The following is a 22,849-nucleotide window of genomic DNA, read 5'->3' on the forward strand; positions in this document are numbered from 1 at the left end:
AGTGGGATTGGAACTAGTTCTGTTTGACCCCAGAATCCACAGTCTTTTCTCCCTTTCTAAGTTCACTTGGAGACAGCTTTTCCCTCCCAACATTGTCAAACCTGGTACATCCGAGATTAAATAGGTTGCTATTAATCATAATTTTTTTGGATCACATCTCTTTATCACCATTCTTGACCTCTCTTTTTCTCTTCCCTCCTGATCTCTTTGCCCAGAAGCTGGTTCAACAGCCTACATTCTCTGGCTCATGACCTTCAGGTTGTTCCCAGCACCCTCGGACCATTGAAGGGTCACCTATTACTATCGTCCAAGGTGAGAATGAACTGATGTGAGAAGCCAGTCTGCCTCTATGTACCAATGGGAAGGGCTAGACAAGGCTCGTGGGTCTCCTGCTTTCCTCCAAAAAACACATGCTCCTTTAACAGGGGCCCCCTGAAGACACTGCACTGCCTGTTGTTCAACACTGAGCGGGTGAGATGAGCAGTGGGAAATAAGGCAAAAGAGGAAAGGCTTCATGGGAGCTGCTGTTCAGAGAGACATTTCAGGATGCAGGAGCCTCAGGCCGTAGCATTAGAGGCTGCCTACCTGGCCTATGGGCAGAGCGGTTTCAGTTCATAATTTTATTTAAATGTTATTACAGTGAACAATACATGCTTATTGTAGTAAACTTAGATAATTCAGCAATCACAAAGGAAAAAATCACTCATAAGCTGGCTATATTATACAAACCTTATAACATTTTTTTCTGTCTCCTTGTCTTCAAGAAAAGAGTGTTCTTACTGTGACTAGGTTTTGATATATATGCTTCATGCTACTGAACAGTCTTTCTCCACACCATGTTGCATGTGTTCATGGCAGTCAGGCAAACGCTCTTCAGCCGCTATCTTGGTGTGGCCTATTGTGGTTTAGGAATGAGGGATCTGGGACAACTGAGGAGGCAAATGGTGGCATCAAAGCCAAATGACTGACCCAAGGGCACCGCACAATTCTGTAACACTTGACTTAGGCCCTATAAGTTAAGACGAGAAGGAGCTTTGGAAATGCCCTTGCTGGTCATCTCTTTATGTTTGAAGATACTGAACTGAGAGGAAGAGGCTCATGCTATAGGCCCCTGAGGCCATCACTAACAAGTCAGGCCTGGAACCCAGGAATCCTGATTCTTTGTCCAGAGCTTTTTCTGCTCTTTGACAAAACACTGTCTTGCCTTCTTAGAAGAATGGGACGAATTTGGAGAGATTTAACTTATCATGGCGACATAGGGGTTGGAAGGTAAGCCCTGTGAGGGAAGAGAAAGGCAGAAATTATGTGGAAAAGAGAAAAAGTGTGAATGATCATGATAATTATTCAAGTTTGAAGCGACTGTAATTAAAATGGGGATGGACTGTTAGGGATTCAGATCGATTATAAAAAAGAATGGGAGAGAAGGATGTATGTTTTTGATTGTCAGTAAGCAGATTATAAAGGGTTACAGTGGATATTTGCAATAGCTAATGTGTCAGGAAGGTGGCTTAAAGTAGACCTTCAAGGAAGGTAATTGTATACCCAGTGAAAGTAACTTGCTCAAGGTCACAGAGCTAAAATTGGCCACTGTGAACCGGATAGGGCCTGAATGCTCTGTCTCACAGGACCATCTGAAATACCTCTCAGAACTGTTCATCTGGGGAAAGAAAAAAGGGAATATTTATCTGTTGGTTTATTTCCCCTATGGTCAAGTGTTGCTCTGCAAAGTCTTAATTCCCCTGCACTCCTGGGTTGCTCTTATCTGAATCCATCCTTCCTGGCTAGTCCCAGGGTGGGACATGAAAGCTTTGTAGAGGGGAGGTAGTATCAGGTCATGCCTGCTTGAGCTAGTCAAAACCTAGGCAGAGCTGGTCACTGTGGATGGATAAGAGGTGAGGCAAGGAAGATTGCACTGTGTGCAAGAAGTATTCTGTATATTTGAATTACAATGTAAATATGGCTGGTTCTAGACAGAACATCCTGTGTAGCTGAGACTTCTTATATTTCTAAAAACCTTTCAATATATATTTCCTCCAAAGCTTATATTCTTTTCCTCATAGCCCACAGGGTAGGCTGCCACGATTGTTCCTGTTTGAGTCACATGATACCTCTAGAACAATCACTGTGGCCAGGGAGGCATGTTCTATAAAATGACAGCTGCTCTCACTAAAATCGTATTTGGAACTTAGTGAAAGGTACATTTCTTGGAAGACAAAACAGTGGACGTCTCTTGTGATAGCAAATAGTAATAATAGTTATCAAAACCTCTGATTCAAAGGCTCTTGGTGCTTTCAGTTTTACTTAAAGCTCAGTCTTCACAGAAACTCAGTGAGATAGATGGAAAACGTTTCATACAGGAGATAAGGAAGATCGTGACCCTTTGCAATAGACCCTCTAAAATATTTGTGGGATCTCCCTAGTCTCTCCTCTCTGCTAAGTGTACCTTGCATATTGCATCCAGAAGGCTAGGCAGAGTTGGTATTATTTGAAGAGAATTGGAAAGGAATTTCAGAGACAAAGACTTAAAAATAGTTTTAATGGCTTTATTCCACAACAGCCCTCCAACATAGATTCAATTCAGTGTTGCCCACAGGATTATAAATTTGAATGAAACTCAAAGGAATCATTCTACTAAATGGATTGAGATAGTCTAGCCAAAGAATGTGGGTTTATTTCAGAGTTTCCCTGCCACAGGTGAAATGGCAGAGCATGCCATTTCTGAGCTTCCTCTACCTGGTGCCTTTGTTCATCACACTCAGACCTTCTTTGGGTGGTGGGATGTGGACACTCAAAATCCTCTGGCCTGTTTTAACTGGACCTTTAAATCTCATTGTTTGTCCTGGTTAATTTTACTAAATAAACCAAGAGAAGCAAGTGGCTTCATGTAGTTACTATTGTTACTATTAGAAGCTATGATTAAGACAGGTCTGCAAGCCTAGCTTTAAACTTAGGCTCAACTTTCCCTTTCCTGCTTTGCTAACCCCATCCCAAATCCTTTGTAAGTTTTTTTTTTTTTTTTTTTTTTTTTTTTTTTTTATGGTAAACAAGCTTAGGATGGGCAGTTGCACTCAAATTTGTATTTTGGATAGATTCACATTATTTCTTCAAGTAAAAAGCACATTGCTTTCAGTGCATTTTCTCTCTCTCTCTCTCTCTTTTTTTTTTTTCCTGGTACCGCAGTTCATAGAATTCTGATGCAGATACGTTTTAATATTTCACCTATTTGGACTGTGTGTTAGGGGTTAGGTTTTCCTTTCCCCTAATCTCAACATTTGTTTTTTGACTCCTCACTTTGCATCTCTGTCTCCCTGGGTTTTTCTTTCTCCATTCACGGCTTTCTTCAGAAATTTTCTTGTAGAACATAAAGGAAAAGATAAATTCCTAATTTGACTTTTGATTCTGGGATATTGTCAGAGATATTTGAACCAGAGGGATTCTATCCTGAATAGGGGTTGGGTAAAATGAGTCTGAGACCCACTGAGCTGCATTCCCAGGAGGTTGGCCATTCTGTCACAGGATGAGACAGGCTGTTGGCATAAGGTACAGGTCACAGAACCCTTGCTGATAAAACAGTGTGGGGTAAAGAAGTTGGCCAAAATTCACCTAAACCAAGATGGCAATGAAAGTGACGTCTGGTCCTATCCTCATTGATCATTATATGCTAATTACAATGCCTCAGCATGCTAGCAGACGCTCCCACCAGTGCCATGACACTTTACAAATGCCATAGCAACATCAGGAATTTACCCTATACGGTCTAAAAAGGGGAGGAACTCTCAGTTCTGAGACTTGCCCACCCTTTTCCCAGAAAACTCATGAGTAATCCACTCCTTGTTTGGCATATAATCAAGGAAAAACCATTAAAATAGCCAGTCAACCATCCTCAAGGCTGCTCTACCTATGGAGTAGCTGTTCTTTTATTCCTTTACTTTCCTAATGAACTTACTTTCATTTTATTGTATGGATTCAGCCCAATTTCTTTCTTGCACGAGATTCAAGAACTCTCTCTTGGCATCGGATTAAGAGTTTTTTTCCAGCAACAGTATGAAGGTGGCGGAAAGAAGGCCCCACCTCAGAACAAAGAAATAATAAGTAAGGGTTGGATGGTAAGGAATCCTGGAATGCTGGGGGTATTTTTTGGCATTTTTTTCTGTAGAAAAGGTCAAGGATCAGCACATTGAAGCCAGCTCCAACTCCAAGTTCAGTAACGTCATTCTGATAGCTTCAAATTGGACCTAGTTTGACACACATTACAGGTCTCTCTGGAATGCTGATTGTTAAGCACTTACCAGCAAATCATAGGCATTTCCACAGAGTGTGTTTGCTTTATTACAGCGAGGAGGCCTGGATTAGGTTTTCCCAGTAGACTTTATGTAAAAAGCCTATTTGTTCCATTGCCCCTCCCTATATCAGGGTCATCGGGTGAGGTGCCAAAGGCTTTGTACCAGGTGTCTGGAAGGTAGGGTTCCAATGCAAGATGCTCTTCTGCCTGGAACTCTCTTCCTCAGGTAGCAGCTTGGCTCACATTGCTTCTCTTTTCTCTTCCAGTCTTTATCAAAAGCCACCATCTCAATGAGGTCTTTCCTGACCACCATTTGTCCCTGCAACACGCTTATCACTGCACATCCTGAACCACTTTATCTGGGCTTTTTCATGTCCTCTATCCTCTTCCAGCCACATACTTCATACCATATAGTATATTAAGTTTATTTTGTGTCTCTCCCTCTGGAACTAAGCTCCTCAGCCTCAGAAATCTTTACTTGTTTGTCCACTGATACATCCCAAGCACCTACAACAGTGTCCAACACACAGTAGGTGCTGAATAAATGAATCAAATAAACAATCCTATCTCCAAACAAATTGGTATTGTAATTTGATGAAAGGTATAGAATGGCAACTCCATTCTTCCAATCTGCAAAATAATGATGTATTTTATTTTATTTAATGGGATTTTTTTTTTACTAGACTCAAGTGGGATAATACACAGGAAAGTAGTACTTTAAAGTACAAAGAGCTGTGTCAAAATAAAAGGCATTTGTGTTGAATGTAATTGGTTCCTCATTAAAAACAGCCACATTATCTGAACCCTAATTTGATGTTCATTTAGAGGGAATTTCCTCCAGAAGGAAGAAAGGAAGTGGAAAAGAAGGGAAGACTAAAGAATAGCAAGAAACAGAACAGGCTGCCCAGATTGAACCTGCTCGTGTTAATGTACTACCATTAAAGCAATACTATTTTTAAAATGACGGTTGAAACTGAACTGCCCCTCATGCTTGGCTAAAGACATGGTTACATCATAAAAAATCCCATTGTTCTCTGGCAATAAAATGCTACTCTTTTAAAATCAAGGGACTCTTATGGAATAAGAAAAAAATCAGTTGCTTACTGATACCTGGAAAATTAAATTCATTTCACATGGAAGGAAACTTTCCAAAGAGCTATTTCTGCACTAGAAGAAAGACAGAGTGATTGTGGAGTTTTATTTATTTATGAGATACCTGTATCACAAAAACACCCAGTTGTAATGTGTTTTCATAGAGAAACTATGAAGTAAGTTACCAGATAGAACCAAAATCCATCCAACCATCCATCCATCCATCCATCCATCCATCCATCATGGCTAAAATCATGGACTCTGATTCAAAATTTTTGGTGTGAATTTTATCTTCACTACTTAATAGCTGTATGATCTTGGGCATGTCCCTTAAATTCTTCATGTAATTTCCTCATCCATAAAATTGGAATAATATTAGTTCCTACCTCATAGGGTTGGTCTATGGATTAAATGAGCTAATATACGTAAAGCTCTTAAATAGAGCCTGGCATATAATTCGGACTATGTAGGGGTTAGCTATGGCTTACTTAGCCAATATTTATAGAAACCCCACTAGGTACTTGTAAGAGATAGGAAAAACCAAAATATTTGTCCTACTCTTAGATACCACTCAACATAATACTTTAGATACAATATGTGTGGGATTTTCCCACATACACAGCTAATTCAGTAGACACCGGCTGGATGTCATCTAATTCAGTTCCAGTCTGGCACTATCTATCCACCCGGAGTGGGAGGTGAAGAGATCCACCCCACAAGTCTGCCCTGCACTTCAAATGCCTCTCATAAGTAATATCTTTGTTATGGGAAAGGAGTCCCGATCCAGATTCCAAGAAGGACTTCTTGGATCTTGTGCAAGAAAGAATTCAGGGTGATTCCACAGAGTAAAGTGAAAGCAAGTTTATTAAGAAAGTAGAATAATAAAAGAATGGTTATTCCGTAGACAGAGAAGCCCTGAGAGCTGCTGGTTGCCTAATTTTATGGTTATTTCTTGATGATATGCTAAAAACAAGGGTGGGTTATTCATGTCTCCACTTTTTAGAACATACAGGATACCTTCTTGATATTGGCATGGCATTTGTAAACTGTCATGGTGCTGGTGGGAGTGTAGCTGTGAGGACAACCAGAGGTCAGTCTCGTTGTGATCTTGGTTTGGCGGGTTTGGGCTGGCTTCTTTACTGCAACCTGTTTTATTAACAAGGTCTTTATGACCTGTATCTTGTGCTGACCCCCTATCTCACCCTGTGAGTTAGAATGCCTTAACCATCTGTGAATGCAGCCCAGTAGGTCTCAGCCTCATTTTACCAAGCTTCAATTCAAGATGGAGTTGCTCTGGTTCAAATACCTCTGATATCTCCCCACTTTGTTTTATAAGAGAACCTTTAATCCTAAGGGTTGCAGAGGAATGAAGATCCATCTTCTGCAACTTCTTCAAGCTGAATAGGGGTGACGATATTCCTGCCTAACTATGAGGGCCTCTTGTATTAGGGTAGAGAGGAGCTCAGTCAGAAAGTGTTGGTATGACAAGGGTCATTCATAACTCTTGAGTTATGACAAAAGGTGATATCTGGAAGATTAATAAGTATTCTGTTTAAGAAAACATTCAGTAAGCCTGTCCTGCATTATTACATGAAGAGTTCAACAGCAATATATTCCACCACAGTAAAGTAAAATTATCCCAAGTAAACTAAATTAGAAGGCTCTTCATGAACTCGTTACCTGTTGGAATCAAGCTGATATGGGGTTGCTAGCTGATGGAAATGTGTTCTCAGATTTAGAATACTGATTCAGATTTGTACATTACCCATCTCTCTTGTTTCTCTGAGTAGAAGCCAGAGATCACTTGTTGGTTCACAGAAATAAGCAGGGTTAGCCTAAATTGCAGAAACAAATGTAAAAACAACTGATGAGATTTAACAAGTGTACCTTAGTTCTTGAAACAGTTTCTCTCTCTGGTTTCCCATTTTTACTAAAGACAAATCATGGTAGTCCTGCTTTGCTTTTATACTCGGCCTGATTATTTGTATACAGTGCAGCAAAAATAATTATTTTTTTACATAGGCTTTTCAATTGGCTTTGATGGAACTCTGTTCCATAGATGGAATCTCAGATAAAACTTTTTTAGAGCTGAGCCCTGCCAGAGGTTTGCACCCTCAAATACCTATGAGTTGAGTAAATTCCTCCCCTCTTGAGGTTCCAAGATAACTTGGGGGTCCTAGGCTTGTCATAAAGTGACATTCTTTACTTATATAAGTCAGAAACGTTGTACAGGGACAGTTGTAGGCAAGATATGAGGCCAGCTCCCCAAAGGGCTTTTATTGGCTCTACAAGTCAAGTTTGATTCCTTAAAGGAAAGCATGCCATTCCAATCAAAGCCGTGGTAAAATAACCAGTTTCTCCAATTGTGTTCTGTTGCAAAAGAAAACAGATTCTTATTGCACTCATGTAAATAACTATATTGCCATTAATTAAGAATACTTATGAATTGTTTCCAAATTCTGGAGAAATCAGGTAGAGAGAAACAAATATGTACCAAATTTTGTTAACAGGAGTATACTTAACTGTTAAATGCTGTAAATAGCTTAAAAGAACAGTTTTCTTGACTCTGAAAAACAAAACAATACAGGATCAGTAAAATTTTAAGCAAAAAGTTAAAAAGATTACTTCAGTTTTCTATTGGTTCAGTCAATTCAGTTAACTCCTGTTCTGTTTGATATTCATGAACAGTTCATTTCTCCATGAGAGTCCTGAAAGTTGTTTTCCTCTCTTCTGATGTCACAGTTTCCAAAGTTATCAGAAGCCTCCATTTGGGAACACCTGTTAGAGTCCTATAGCTGATCATGAACCACCTTCTAAAGAGTACCAAAACAAGACAACAATTGTTTGTGGGTGACCAAACATTTTAGGACAGCCACAGTGAAAAACAAAATTGACAAATTTAGTTACCTCTGTAGCATACAATGACTTTTTGTAACAATTATAGTTATTAACATGTACTAAGCCATGTCAGAATTATAGGAATCTTTTAAAAATAATTTCGGAACACATACCAATAACACATTTATACAAATATATCCCAAAGAAAGCCAAATACCATTTCATATTTGACAATGCTCCCTTTATGATTTTTGTACCAAATAAGCCAAATTTAACCTTTATATTAATGTATTATTAATGTTAAACCCAATTCTTAATAAAACCTTATAGACAAATGTATTTAATCTCAACTAGTTTGACAAGAAGAGTCTCATAAACCTTTTATAACCTTTTACAATTTTTGTTAAAGAGTAAATTATAAGCAGGTTTTTGCTCCAAGAAAAACCTGTTGTGTTTTTGTTACAATGTTTAATTTACAGAAAAAACTGAATACCCCTTTAACCAATATGTTCACACACAGAATTTTTTAACTAGGTTAATTTTTTAGGCCAGGGACAGTGGCTCATGCTTGTAATCTCAGCACTTTGGGAGGCTGAGGTTGGTGGATCATTTGAGGTCAGGAGTTCGAAACCAGCCAGCCAACACGGTGAAACCCCGTCTCTACTAAAAAGATAAAAATTAGATGGATGTGGTGGCACAAGACTGTAATCCCAGATACTCAGGAGGCTGAGGAAAAATAAAATAATCTTTTGAACCTGGGAGGCAGAACTTGCAGTGAGCTGAGATTGCACCATTGCACTCCAGCTTGGGTGACAGAGTGAGACTCTGTCAAAAAAAAAAAAAAAGACAGTTTTTACGACCCTTCCACAACTTGCTTAAACCATCAGCTTTATCCTAACTTAAAACAATCCTTTAACCTTTTAATCTAGGCAAAATATTCACATTCCCATGACTTCCAGTAATCTCCTACCAAAAACCCATTTCACTTTCTTCACACACCTTACATGTTAAACTGTTTCTTTAGTAGTCTCAATTACATGTTAACTCTTAGTGACTCTTACTTTTGGTGAAAATCTTGGTAAGTTTGGGATTTTAATTATGTGTTCATGTTCCTGGGTTTTGATTTTTGGTGGTTGCTCCCTTAGGAAGACCTAGTATTCTCTGGTTCTTCTAGGAATAGAATGAAGGAGCAGCTTTCCTGAGAGCCCAGCCCCATCCTCAGCTGTGTCCCAATCAAGCCCTCACCCTCTGAAGTGTCACTCTAGAATGAAAATACATATATATATTGAAATATATATAATGAAAATACATACACACACACACACACACACACACACACACACACACACACACACACACATATATCTCACAGTACTAGGCATACCTTTCCCTATCATGAAATATGAGAACAATTTTAATAGTTGCATAGATATTCTGCAAAATATATATGGGCATACCTTAGTGCAGTTCTTCTCAAATTACTATCTGCATTAGAATCACCTGGAAGCTTGTTAAAGCAGATTGGTGAGAGCTTCTGATTGAGTAGACCTAGATACTTCCTAGGGATTTGCATTTTTTTCTTTTTTATTTTTTAGTTTTGAGATGAAGTCTCACTCTCTTGCCTAGGCTAGAGTACAGTGGCATGGTCTTGGCTTACTGCAACCTCCACCTCTCAGGTTTAAGTGATTCCCCTGCCTCAGCCTCCTGAGTAGAGGGGATTACAGGTGTGCACCACCATGCATGGATAATTTTTGTGTTTTTTTTAGTAGAGATGGGGTTTCTCCATGTTGACCAGGCTGGTCTTGAACTCCTGGCCTCATGTGATCCACCGGCCTTGGCCTCCCACCGTGCTGGGATTATAGGTGTGAGCCACCGTGCCTGGCTAGAATTTAGAGTTGTAACAAGTTCCTGAATGCTGCTCATACGGCCCCTTGGAGACCACACTTTGAAAACTACATCTTAGTCTAACCAATTTAATGTATTTAACTATTTTTTGAATAGTTTCTTTACAAGGTGTGAATCTGCCTAGGAAACCTCTGGGCAATCAAATTCTTACCAGTCACTGACAGGTAAGTGTGAGTGAGTTTATTAGATTAATGAAGACAGTAAATCAATCTCCAAGGTCCCTATATCAGATACATCTTAGGTAGCACTGTAGATCCTCATAGCCTCACCGGCACCTTGTTTTGGCCACTGCCCTGGGGACTAGTAGAGATCAGGGAGAAGTCAGACCAGCTTTGTGCAGGTGCAAGAAGCCCAGCCATGACTCACCTCAGGCCCTTACTCCTACATCTCTGAACATCCACCCCAGAGCTTCTTTGTTGATGCCTTGGTGTGGGATTCCTTGGGTGTCCACTAGGCTTTCAGGTTGTACCATACAGGGCAGCTAAGGCCCCACTCTTATGTTGGCAAACTCCACAATGTATCCTTCCTTGTTTCATCCTCCCTCCATCCATCTCCCTGGAATCACACTTCCCAATAAAGCATTCTCTTTTAAGTCTTGGTCTCAGCCTCTGTTTTCTAGGGCACTGGGTTGATTAACCCCTTTCAGTGCAAAATGTAAATGCAATGCCAATTTCTTCCATGTTTGCTTAGTGAAGGAAAGGCAGAAAGCAAGATTTCTTAAATTAGGATAGGTGAATTAGGCTTCTGGAGGTCTGTGAACTCTCTCAAAATCATAAATGAATTTGTGTGTGTGCATGCATTTTTTTTTTCTGGGAGAGTCTACTGCATTCAACAGGTCATCAAAGTAAATAACCAATAACAGAAAAGGGAGAGGAAAGAAAAGGAAAAATTTAAGATCTAAGGCAACGTTTGAGAAGGTAGATAGAAATGGGATACCACAATCTGCTGAGTAGCTGGGGGTGATAGCACCAGGAAGGTGATGGTACCAGGAGGGTGATGGCACCAGGAAGGTGATGGCACCAGGAAGGTGATGGTACCAGGAGGGTGATGGTACCAGGAGGGTGATGGTACCAGGAAGGTGATGGCACCAGGAGGGTGATGGCACAAGGAAGGTGATGGTACCAGGAGGGTGATGGCACCAGGAAGGTGATGGTACCAGGAGGGTGATGGCACCAGGAAGGTGATGGTACCAGGAGGGTGATGGCACCAGGAGGGTGATGGTACCATCAAGGTGATGGCACCAGGAAGGTGATGGTACCAGGAGGGTGATGGCACCAGGAAGGTGATGGCACCAGGAAGGTGATGGTACCAGGAGGGTGATGGTACCAGGGAAAGGAAAAGTACAGAAAACAAGCAGGAGTATGTAGGGGTGGAAAGTCTCAATACCTTTCCCCACCCATCATAAGGGTCATGGCCAACACTCCTCTAACAAAACTCAGGTTAAGACAAAAGCATAACAAATTTATTTAATTAAGATCTATGTGACACAGGAGGCTTCAGAAATGAGGCCCAAAGACCCAGAGAAAACTGTTTATGTTTCGGTTCAATGAAGAATGGACAGCTGTGTAGAAACGTGATTGGACAAAAAGGGGATGATCTCATGGGAATAGACTAAGGGGGAAATGCAGCAAGGCCTGTGTGTTCAGATTCTTCTAGGACTTTCTGTGCAGCATTCCTTCCTCCTGGGTATGGGACAGGACCTCTCTGAATGGGGGTATTCAAGGGAGAAGGGAGAGAGTGATCATTCTAGGTTTTATGACTTGCTTCGTGGGAGAGGAGTTTTAGTCTCTATGACCTGCCCTGGAGGAGAGGAATTTTGGTTTCTATGATTTGCTTTGGGAGAGAAAGAGGGACAGAGACAGGAGGATAGGAGGTCAGAAAGATCCAGTTTCTGAGGTTCTTCCAGACTCCTTTAGTTGAAAGTACTCAACATGCCAAGGTGGTATACTTTGGGGTATCATGTTCTGAGCTCCAACAAATAGATGAAAAACATGTTTCTCTGATGCTCAGTTGGACCCAGGTCAGCCACTGGCATTCTAGGAATGTTCAAATAGCCCATGCTGAACATCCACATCAGAACTTTCCTCTCTGCAGTAGAAGCCTCTGTTTCCTGATTTGTCAAGGAAGGTGGTTGGCATTAGTGATTTCTAAAGAACTTTCAGCAAGAAAATAGTGGCATCCTCTGGTTCATGTTCCTGTGGTTTGAGTTTTGGTGGTTGCTCCCTTAGGAAGACCTAGTATTCTCTGGTTCTTCTAGAAATAGAATGAAGGAGCAGCTTTCCTGAGAGCCCAGCCCCATCCTCAGCTGGGTCCCTATCAAGTCCTCACCCTCTGAAGTATCACTCTAGAATGAAAATTACATTAGTTGAATTTTCAGGTGTTGTGCCTTTGGACCATGCAACCAGAGAGTCAAAATCTAATTTCCATATTGATAAAAGTTAAAAAATGATGCCTTGTAATGAACAAAATGCCTGCAACTGGTCTGGCTTGATGTTTGCATAAAAGTGTTAATCACATTGGCATACAGTTAGAAGGTAAATTTTCCTGTAAAATTCCATCGAAACAGAGGGTTCTCTCCCTTGCATTTTACAAGTAATGCTGACAGGCCTGAGAGCAGAAATCAGAGTCTGATTAAAGACCAATGTTTTGACTCTATTCTATCCATTGGTTAAATTTCATTTGGTATGTGAGAGCCCTGAAGAGTGAGGTGGAGAAATCCCCAACATCTGGGAAGCAGCAGCGCATGATGGCCTTGGCTGGAAGCTCCCAGTTAAGTGTCTCTCCTGCCTTCCCATTGAAAGGTGAGGGCTCAATAGCTCAAGGTTGGCCAGACTTCTACAAGCTTCATAGGACCTTTCAACTCAAACTATTTTCATAATACCACCTAGATGCTTTGATTGACTTCTGCTTGCCACCAGAATGGTCAGATTGTTTTAGGCTCAGATTTTTTTGGCCTTCCTGAGTTTTTATTGGCCCCCTATTAAGGAAGTGAGGTCATGATCAGGTGTGTGTGTGTGTGTGTGAACAAGACTCTGACTTTGTACATGAACATTCATAGGAGCATTATGCCTAATAGCCAAAAGTGGAAAGAACTCAAACATCCACCAACAGATGGAAAGATAAACAAATAGTGGTTTACCCATACAATGGAATATTACTCATTATTCAAAGGGACAAGGTAATGATACATGTTACAGTGCGGATAAACCTCAAAAATAACACGCTAAATGAAAGAAGCCAGGCCCAAAGATCACATATGTTATGTTTATGTGAAACATCCAAAATAAGTAGATCAGATTGGTGGTTGCTATGGATTGGGGGTGGGATGGGGGGTGATTGCCTAATGGATTTTCTTTTGAAGTGTTCAAAGATTTTGGAAGCTGGCATAGGCAGTGCATACACAACATTGTGAATATACTAAATACCAATGTATTGTAAACTTTCAAATGGTTAATTTTATGTTATGTGAATTTTACCTCAAGAAGAAAACTTGATTATTCTGAATGCAATGTGGAGGATGGATTCGAAGGGTTGGGTTGCAAGTCTATTGCAGTGACCCATGTGAGAAAGTAGAGTAGTTTGAACTAGGGGGGTGGTGATGGAGGCAGAGAGGAGTGGAAGATCGGAGAGACATTTGGAGGTAATTGTTAAGGACACACACCTGCAAAAGTAAACCCTCACATCACATGGGCCCCATTGTGGTATCATGATGCAGGTGAAAAGGGAAATGGGGGAAATTCTTTCCTGGGGGTGTTCCCAGATGAATTATTTGTTGTATGTGCCTAGAACTCCTTGATTTTGTTTGTGCATGTACAGTAAAATGTATTATATTTACAGCCTTCATACAGCTATACCATGTGGAGAATCTCAGGCTTCCTGTGGGAGAAAATATCTGGGAGCTTGTGAATTGCTCATATTTCTATCATCACGCTGTGTCTGAGATGCCTTCCTGGAAGTGAAGACAGCTGTATCAGAAATACTGATCCAGCTCTCGATGGGTATCACACACACACACACACACACACACACACACACCCGCATACCTGCTAGGAGGCTGACAGCATACACTTTGATGTGCATTGGCACAGACGAGTCAATATGCTTGTTGAAACCAGAGAGAAAAATCTATGTCATGTTTTTCCCAAAGAGTCTTAAGAAAGTACAAATAAAAAGAAAATCATTCAAACTGACCACATGTAATTAGACTAGGCGAATTCCCTGCCTTCCTCATTCCCTCATTAAGCCTCTCTAAAATTTGCTTTTGGAATAGATATATGTATTCTTTTTCCACAACAGGAGAGACTTGTCTTGAGCATCTTCTGCTTTTATGATGAAAATAGTCAGATTAATGAGGCACTGACTGGCAGTGGAACAGTCTAGCAGAACCCATTAATCTGAAAGCATCACAGCTGAAATTATTGTTCAAAAGCCCTCTTCTCCCTCCCTCTCTTATCATCTTTCTCCAAAATAAAGAATATTCTAATTTAAAAAATTTTGAAAGCAAGGAAGGCCCCAGTGAATATATTTATTATGAATTAATCTCCTTCCTGGGAGATTGAAGGCCCTTTGGGTGGGCCTTGCTGCTAATATCATCATGAGTGTGCAATTATCTTCTAATAAGCAGGATCTCTATCATTATTGCTTAATAGCTTTATTAGATTACCTACGACGAAGGCCATCTCAGGCCTAGTCAAAGACAGTTTAGACAGTTCTATTGGAAGGGTTGGCAGCCTGGAGCAGGATGACACCCCTGGGACTAGAGTGTTGAATGGAGGCTGTGTCTCAGTCCCCCTGGGCCTGCTTTCGCCTGAAAGCACTTAGCAGTTGGCCCAAGTGCTGACACTCTTCAGGGCCCTGGGCCCTGCCTTGGGCATGCTAAAGTATGAGTTAGTGTTAGAGTGCTCTTGACTTCAGTCCATATATGTATTTCTGAAAATGGTGTGAGGTGTGGTAGGGGTCACGTAATGAAGCAAACCAGAAACCAGCAGTGAAATCCAAATGTATTTATGAAGGGATACATTTGGAAAAAGATAGAAGAGGGATTTCTGAAATGCAGCTTCGGAAGTTTTTAGAGAAAAAAAGTGTACACACACACACACACACATATTAATTTTTTATTTTTGAGACAGCATCTTGCTTTCTCACCCAGGCTCAAGTACAGTGCCATGAACATAGCTCACTGCAGCCTTGACCTTCTGGGTTCAAGTGATACTCCTGCCTCAGCCTCCCTAGTAGCTGGAACCACAGGTGTGCCACCATGCCTTGCTATTTTTTTTTTTTTTTTTTTGTAGAGATGGTATCTCACTATGTTGCTCAGGCTGGTTTCGAATGCCTCAGCTGAAGTGACCCTCCCACCTCGCCTCCCCAAAGTGTTGGGATTACAAGTGTGAACCACCATGCCTGGCTGATTTTTAATTTTTATTTTTTAATAACCATGTGACACATGAATAAGTCATAGTTATAAAAATTTTAATCATTCAGATGGAGCTAATTATTTGCTTCCAGTACCACATAGAAATTATTCTCTACTTCCTTCCATTTCCTTTCTCATGCCACCTTGAAAACTTCACTAAGAATAAAATTCTTGAGCAAAAATGAAATTGTATGTTACACATGCATTGAAGTAATTTGGGCCTGGTTTAAACTGATCACAATCTGAATATTTCTTTAGAAACAATATTTTCCACTTTAAAGAACCCCTGGCCTAATGCTGGCATAGAATTTTATAAGACCCTAAAGCTTTTGAAAGAACAATAATGTCATGAAAAATCCAGTGACATGGTTAGACTGTAGAAGTGATTAAAGTTTAAGTGGAGAAAGCAATTCAATTCAATTCTTGGATCAAAAAACAATAATGGCCTCCTAGCTATGAGGACTGGAGCAAACCTTTGGTGTTATGTGGTCTTGCACCCTCATTCTATGGATGAGGAAACTGAGGTCTTCCCAGGATGAAGGTTTTCTTGAAACAGACACTCCTGCTGTACATGTATCGTCCCTGATATTTAAAGTGGTACCTTTTGCCAATGAAATAGAATATTCTTTTACCTTTTGATTGACTCAGCTTGGTCATCCCATTGTCCTCTATGTACTCTGCTAGTTCATTCAACAAATACTCCTTGACCACCCATCGTGGCCAGCCCTGCAGGGACCAAGCTGGATACCCCAGGTCTTTGGAAGCAGGAAGCCCACCAGATACATTAGTGATTGTACTATGTTAAACCCTATAATCAAAGCAGAAATACGTTCTTATTTTTATGGCTTTGTGGGTTTTTTCTGCCTTTAATTCTTTTCCCACTCCTTTATATCCCTTGTGTTATCTTTAATGACCTAACTATGCTTCCAAACTACTCTAGCCGGCAATGGTTTCTCCTCTATGCCCTTTTTTGGCTCATAGTTAAGGTGACAATATTTGAGAAGTTGACTGTTGTCTCAGTTGCAATAGGTTATACTGGGGAAACAACCTCCAAATTTCTGTGGTTTTACATAACGATGTATTTCTCATTTATACCACGTCTGCCATGTAGGTCAACAGGTGACTTCTGTTTATTGTAGTCACTCAGTAGGGTCCATAGTGCTTCCATAGTCACTGCCACGGAGGAAAGGAGATTGGGTTTGGGTTTAACTAAGTGGCAAAATATTTTCCCTGAAAAATGACACCCATCACTTCTTCTTCTTGTCTTGTCCAAAACAAGTTCCTTGCACACCTTACTTCTGAGTGGGTGAAGTACAATTTTTTCTTACGTGTGGTTGGAAGAGAATCTGAATATTTATGAACATATGAATGATTACCACAATTATATAGATTTTATTAGTCTGCTAGTATTTCAGGTATGTTTATCTTATTTTATCAAATAATAAGAATCTTAAAGGTAGGGCACCATGTCCTTTTTTTTATTTTGTAAAATTATGTCCAGCAGAGGGCACAAAACCAGATGCTTAATACATTTTTATTTGACGTTTTGATTTCAGATTTTGTAACATCTTGTTTAATTAAACCTAGTTTATGTTTTCTTCAGGATCTGGACTTACTTTGTAAATTGAGGAGGTTCAGAGACATCTAAAACTCTATTCTATTTAGCGTTCGTTGCTGACAGAGCCAAGGGAAGAGGTTCCGGGCAGGAAACCTGATCTCACTGAGGCCTTTTCCAATTCTCAGACGTGTCTAAATGTCTTCAGTGATCTCAGTCATTTAACACCACTCCCAAACTGTGATTTGTTCAGTTTATAACAAACCAGGCGAGTTGACAACTCAATGATCAAGTGTCAAGGGTACACCCACAGATGACCTTTAGAATCCTGAGATCTTTTAAAGTTTCTTTCAAGGAAGATGGTGAAGAAACAAAGACTGTCCCTTTAAGTTTGCCAGCATCCTGAGACCAAGGGCCTGCAAATAGTTAGGTACTCGTCTTTATGAAGCTTCCATATCTTAAGCTCTTGAGTTCCACCCATCTGTGCCTGTTCACAAGCACTCAGTTCCTGAGCTCTCACTTCACCTCTTGTCTGTGATGCCTCCCAAAACTGCGAGTGCTTAGGACAGATTAAAAATTAAAACTCAGTGTTTTTTCAAACCAATTCTTTATATTTTTGTTCAACATTTATTTTAAGGAGATGCTCCTTGGGGAAGCATTGTGATGCTTGATTACTGATGGTAGCACAGAAGCTCTCCTCTGTTGCCCTACAAAAAATCAGTTCTAACTCTGTATCAGTTACCAACATAAAACTGTTTTTTTTTTTTTTGTTTTTTTGTTTTTTTGTTTTTTTTGAGACAGAGTTTCGCTCTTGTTACCCAGGCTGGAGTGCAATGGCGCGATCTCGGCTCACCGCAACCTCCACCTCCTGGGTTCAGGCAATTCTCCTGCCTCAACCTCCTGAGTAGCTGGGATTACAGGCACGCACCACCATGCCCAGCTGATTTTTTGTATCTTTAGTAGAGACGGGGTTTCACCATGTTGACCAGGATGGTCTCGATCTCTTGACCTCGTGATCCACCCGCCTCGGCCTCCCAAAGTGCTGGGATTACAGGCTTGAGCCACCGTGCCCGGCCACCAACATAAAACTGTGTAATAAACCAACCCAACATTGTGGTTTAAAACAATTGCCATGTATGATTTCCCATGGGTCCATGGGAAATCACATTTTAAAGAGCTTTTTAATGTGTCAGATTTGCTACTGCCCCATTGGCCAAAGGAATTCACATGGCCCAGTCCAGAGTCAGAGTGGGTGGAGCCTGCATGGTTACAAGATGAAAAGCCTGAATATAGGGAGGCCATTAATTAGGGCTGTGCATACACTCAGTTCACCAGAGATCGCAAACATGCATGTCCCACACTGATGTCCAAAGCTTCCAATGATCAGGACCCACTATTTCAGAAGCATTTATTTTGGGAGGAAATTTGTGTTCCGTTGCTGCATGTTTGGGAAATTACTAAGCTTTTACTGTGGCTAACTGGACACCTGCTGGGAGAGGTAGGACTGGGACCACTAGACCCTTTTTGCATTTGGGTTTGAGATTCTGGCTGCTCCGAATCACTAGAGCACTCTTGTTGAGCAATGAGGCCTTGGTCGTTGTCATTATCATGGCATTGGTAATGCATTTGCAGATAGATAGTAAAACTGATGTTTTTCCTCTTGCTAGGACTTAAATTTTAAATTTAGAAGGAAGGGCAGGGCGTACAAGATTTTCTATATAATGGCTTTATTCCTTAGGGAGATGCAGTCAGTCTTGGAGAGACAGTAAAGTCCTCAATCACAATTCAAGAGCTGCTAAAATGATGTAATCCAAACAGTTCTTTTTAATCAAAGGCCACAAAAACTAATTTATATGCTGTGCTTTTCTGACCGTCTTTATCTTCCCAACTACAGGAGATAAATGATAAATATTACTAAAATATTACACAATTCTAGAGGGAACCCAAGAACCTCTTCATCACTGCATTTGTATCCTGTTGTAAAACTTTACTTTGGCAGGAAGTGTGTTTTTTTTTTTTTTTTTTTTTTTTTTTAGTTTTTGGAGTCTGCAAAGAAATGCCTTGTTTGAAGTGAGTTTCTTATCTCAAACTGGGACCTGACTATTAGCTAGGCATGCCACATTAACTGCTGCTCACATGTAGTGCCAGGGGCAACCGGGCTGTTGCTTAACAAGGATGTATAATTGCTAATTGCATTTTAGGCCATGGGTTTGTCACTGTGACAGTGCCAAGTAACGTTTTCACAAGTGAAGCAGTGAGTCCAATTCTGACTCACTTATGAGCCTGAAAATCATAAAACAGTCTGCTCCCCAGGAATACGATGTTCTCAAGGATTTTGGCTTGTACTGTAATATATCCCGTCCACTGCCAGACTTGATTGAAATCTGTGTCTCTATTATGGAGCCTTGATGTCAATCATCAATTGTCATAATTCAAAAGTACTTGCTTAGTCTTTTCCCATGTTCTGCATCAATAGCCTGTAGAGACAAAGCCTGCATACCAGGAAGGCAGTGTTTAACCTTCCTAATGAATGGCTTTGGGTGAAAGAACATCTCCAAGGTGCTCAGAAGAAAGAGATTCTAAAGAGATTTTATGCGTTGCTCTTTTGAGATGCTTTGTATGCTGGCGTATAATTTGCAAGTACATAAGGAAGTGAGTGCTCAGAATATAATATTCAGAGCCCATCTATTTATGTTTGTATTTAATAAGTTCTTTGTAAATCTCAATTTAGCAGATGTCTTCTGACTCTAAATAAAACTCTTCATGAGGGAGTCAGTGTGGCTGTACGACAAAAGTCACATTATCATTTGAGTACAAATATTTGCAAAATAGAACAAACTGGAAAATTGAGGAAAAAATACCCACTGGAATTTGTGACTCATTAAATTCTCATGTGCACAACATATTGGGAAAAACTTTGTGCAGTCCTTGGTTCAAAGGATCCTTTCTCTCTTCCTTTCTTGACTTTTGGCATTAATAAAAACTTTATGGGACTGTGTGTATATGTGTGCCTCCTCTCATGTCCCACTTTTTGTGTGAGGGTATGTTCCTAGATGCTATTAGACTGTGTGTGTGTTGTATTTTATGTCGCAAAGTCCAAAAGGTATGTGAAAAAGTCATTGGTCCGTTGGCATGCTTATCTCTAAGGGATGTACAGTGGCTTGTGCCTGTAACAGCCTGCTCCTCACTCAGGCTCAAGTCTTTGCCCCCAAGGTGAAATCTCTCCAGTCTCTATCTCCTTCCTCTCTTCTGAATTTGCTCATTCTGCCTTTTTGCCACCAAATGTCTTTCTGTGACTGCATCCATGGTGTTCAGGTTATCCTGGTTCTGATTTTAGCCCCAGATGTTGACATTCAGATCTCTATCAGCTCCATCTTCTGTAACCTCAAGCAGTTTTGTTTCACTGCTACATTCATCTGAGGTTTAAGAGGTCCTGGCTTCTCTGGGAGATGAATTTAGGCAGAAGGGACACCAAGATGGCATTTACAAATCTCTCCAGAGCTTCAGCCTTGCAAAGTTAGTTTTATCCCTCCAAAATAAAACTCACAAATCTGCTAGGGTGCTTCCACCAAGGGAAGGATCTAAATAATTCTCAATCTGATTTATGTTTTTGGCCTCTGTTGCTTCTAGGACTAAGAATTCCTTAAGTTTATTACATACCGTGTAAAGTAACAGTCTTACTTTCTCTAAGACATCATCCTTTAAGCCTTGATTCTGCAGTATGGGGGCTCTCAACCCTGATGAACTCATCATCACTTTTCTTGATTTGTAAGTACCCTAGCCTGGCCAACATAGTGAAACCCTACTCCTACAAAAAATACAAAAATTAGCTGGGCATAGTGGTGCATGCCTGTAGTCCCAGATACTTGGGGGGTTGAGGTGGGAGGATTGGTTGAGCCCGGGGGGCTGAGGTTGCAGTAAGCCAAGATCATGACACTGCATGCTAGCCTGGGTGACAGAGCAAGACCCTGTTTCAGAAAAAAAAAAGTATATGTGAGTTTCCTTCAGAGTTTGCATTTCCAGATTGAGAATTTTATTTATTATCATTATTAGACAATGTTTCTATTCATGGGTGCAGACATAACTGTCTTAGATGCCTAGCCAATAATTCTTTCTGCAGGATATTCAGAAAAGAAATACTCTTATTTGTAGTTTCCATCAGCAGGAAATACCCCTGTTTGAGGTTTGTTTTAATCATTCACCTTCTTCTTATAGTAAGTCCACCATGTCTCTTGTCCAAGTTTCCTATCCAGTTGGGATTTTTTTCCATTTCCACTTTCTGATACTGTATTTAAGTATTCTATTGAAACATTATTTTCTATACTGCCAATTGGTGTCTCCCATTGGCATGTTGGTGGGGGATTCCCATCTATGAATCATCCAAGTAGAGATGAAAAGTAAGGTAGTTAGATACTAAGTTCTGGAGCTCAAAGGATCATAGGTAAAAATATAAAGTTGGGGTCATAAGCATTGGACGATATTGAAGCCACAAGAATGGATAAGGTCTCTCAAGGAGATAATGTTGAGGAGTGAGAGAAGAATGTTGCTATGACCGGGCGCAGTGGCTCAAGCCTGTAATCCCAGCACTTTGGGAGGCCGAGGCGGGTGGATCACGAGGTCAAGAGATCGAGACCATCCTGGTCAACATGGTGAAACCCCGTCTCTACTAAAAATACAAAAAATTAGCTGGGCATGGTGGTGCGTGCCTGTAATCCCAGCTACTCAGGAGGCTGAGGCAGGAGAATTGCCTGAACCCAGGAGGCGGAGGTTGAGGTGAGCCGAGATCACGCCATTGCACTCCAGTCTGGGCAACAAGAGCGAAACTCCGTCTCAAAAAAAAAAAAAAAAAAAAAGAATGTTGCTATGACTCAACTCATAATAACACTTTAATCCTACCCAGTTGATGTTCTGCTCATCACCTGATCATAGTTATTTATGCCTTCACTTGTACAGTACTGCCCCTTACGGCACAAAATTTCTTAGCCTCTCAAATATTTGAAATTTTTTTTTTTTTTTTTTTTTTTTGGAGTTGGAGTCTTGCTCTGTTGCCAGGCTGGAGTGCAGTGGCCTGATCTCAGCTTACTACAACCTCTGCTTCCTGGGTTCAAGTGATTCTCCTTGAATCAACCTCCTGAGTAGCTGGGTCTACAGGCGTGTACCACCATGCCCAGGTAATTTTTGCATTTTTAGTAGAGACAGGGTTTCACCATGTTGACCAGGATGGTCTCAATCTCTTGACCTTGTGAGTCACCCATCTCAGCCTCCCAAAGTGCTGGGATTACAGGCATGAGCCACTGCGCCCGGCCAAAGATTTGATTTTTAAGTGTTGGTAGTGGTTTCTTTTTTGGTAATTACAACTAATTGAAAACATTGTTCAGAAAATATTTTCTTTTTGTCCCTGAGAGTCAGGGAAATGGTGCCTCTCCAAGAGCCACTGTCCATGTCTATCACTCTTGCCTCCTTCTCTTCTACGACCCCCTCCTTCCTCACCTGGTTCAGATGTCCTGAAGACAGTGGTATGAAAGTTAACAATACCTCAGGATTAGGAGAAGCATCTAGGCCCCAGCAGGCAAATATTTCTCAGGACCATGGTCAGCACAGCACACCTGTCCTGATTTCCACTCCTCCCTTTAAGTTTTTTATTTCTTTTCCTTTTAAAACAGGATCTTGCTATGTTGCCCAGTCTGGAGTGCAGTGGCTATTCACAGGTGTGAACATAAGTGCACTGCAGCTCTGAACTCCTGGGCTCATGTGGTTATCCTGC

The sequence above is a fragment of the Sapajus apella genome, unplaced genomic scaffold, assembly GCF_009761245.1.
Source record: "Sapajus apella isolate SASKATOON/1434 unplaced genomic scaffold, GSC_monkey_1.0 scaffold74, whole genome shotgun sequence".
Lineage (NCBI taxonomy): Eukaryota > Metazoa > Chordata > Mammalia > Primates > Cebidae > Sapajus > Sapajus apella.